Genomic DNA, 2,061 nt, shown 5'->3' on the forward strand with positions numbered 1-2,061 from the left:
AGGCCCCTGCTCGTCCCCCCTGGCTCCGCCCCTGGAGACAATGAGATGACATCAACGACAATGGTGGGGTGGGAGGGAGGGGGCGAGAAATGAGGTCAGGAAGTGTGCCGCCTAGCGATGCATCTAAGAATTGATGGATGGCTAGGCTTAGGCTTTAGAGATCTACATAACATGAAGCGGGTTGAAGATAGGAACCGATACAGATCCAACGGTCTAAAGATTGACTTGAATTTAAGGAAAACTTTCTTCGCTGACAAAAGGTTGGCCAGCTAAATTCGTAAAAACGATTATATAGAAGGTCATTATTTAATTGATTTAGATCCAACTGTCCAAAGATTGATTTAAATTTATAGAAAATATGCTCAACTGGCAAAAGGTTGGTTGTCAAAATTCATTCGAACGGCTATATAGAAGGTCATTATTTAATTGATTCGGATCCAGCCGTCCAAAATTGATTTGAATTTATAGAAAATTTACTCGGCTGGCAAAAGGTTGGTTTCCTAAATTCATACAACCAAATATATAGAAGAACACTATCTAATTTCATTATGTGGTGGTGAAGAAGGTGTTTGCTCCTAGCGGTGCATGTGGCGAAAGACTCGCTAGGTTTAAAATTTATAGATCTAGCGAAAGAAAGATAGGAACCAAATTCAGATGTAATGCTCCAACATATTGATTGTAATTCACATAAATATAACACACAAATTCTAAATCCTCATTGTAAAGAAACAATATGAAATAATAATAATGATATCGTGTTACAGATAGTGATGAGTACATGTACATACACCCTCCGGGGGGTGAATCGCCCAGATGCAATGGTTCTAAGCGACACACATGAAGAGATGTGTCCGTTGCCATGGAGATGGGGAAGGGATGCATCTCTCCGAAGATAATAACACATGGGTAAATTTTCGTTTAATTAACATGCACTTCCTAACACCCCCGTAATACATACTTGTCCATGTATTTTCATCATTTTTAAAAAATGTTGCTCCAAAAACCCTATTGAAAAATATGAGAAGACATACATCTGGAAATCTCTTTCTAATCCTTCTGGAAAATTAAGGAGAAACCGACATATCATAATTCTTGTATTACTATTGCCTCATTAAAAACTTTCCATGAGAAATGAGACATCATAAAGAAAAATAGTGCAATATTAATGATCCAAAGATCATGAACAAGTTATAATTCTAGGATCACTCCCCCAAGACTTTTGCAAGTTCCAAAGTCGTCTCATATCAATTCCATTAATATATTTCTTAAATAAAGAACTTAGTAAGCACTTTGTAAACAAATCTGTGAGATGGTCACATGATTTTGTTTGCAAAAATATTTATCTCCCCATTTTTCTGCAACTCATGGGGCTAAAATAGTTTTGGAGCAATATGCTTTTATTACTCTTTATATAACATGTTTCTATTTTGTAATACATGTAGCATTACCTTCATGGATAATGGTGGGTGATTCCAGTTAACCAATTTCACTTGAACTTTCAACAAAATTCATCATTCTACAATACCATACATAATCATGCGACTTCATACAAAGCAATGATTTCATAATGATTTGTGGACGTTGCCATCAAAGTTTATTTTGTCGACTTCCAAGATAAGGTTGTACCTCTATTCAAGAAGACTTAACTAGTCTGTGATCTGTCATTATGTGGATCAGATAGATATCTAGCATCACAATATCATACCATGCTATTGCCTTGTTTTTTCTGATATAACAAACCAAGATCTTTGGATCCTTGAAGACATCTGAAAATATTCTCTTGAGGAAAAAAGTTCACAAATTTGCAAAATTATTTAAGTATTTAAATAAGGTTAATGTATTTGAGATAAAAAAGTTCACGGTTTTGGACAAAGTTCAGAAAATTTTAAAAAGTCCAAGAAAAATGAGAATGAAATTGAAAGATGAAAAAGGTAATAAGAAAAATAAAATAAGAAAACCAAAAAATGAAAAAGAAAAAAGAGTAAAAAGTCGTGAAAAAATGAGGAAAAAAACATCTAAAAAGCCTGCACCGGAAAACAGAAAGATTGCCATCATTTTTTT

The sequence above is a fragment of the Triticum dicoccoides genome, chromosome 7A (assembly GCF_002162155.2).
Source record: "Triticum dicoccoides isolate Atlit2015 ecotype Zavitan chromosome 7A, WEW_v2.0, whole genome shotgun sequence".
NCBI classification, from domain to species: Eukaryota; Viridiplantae; Streptophyta; class Magnoliopsida; order Poales; family Poaceae; genus Triticum; species Triticum dicoccoides.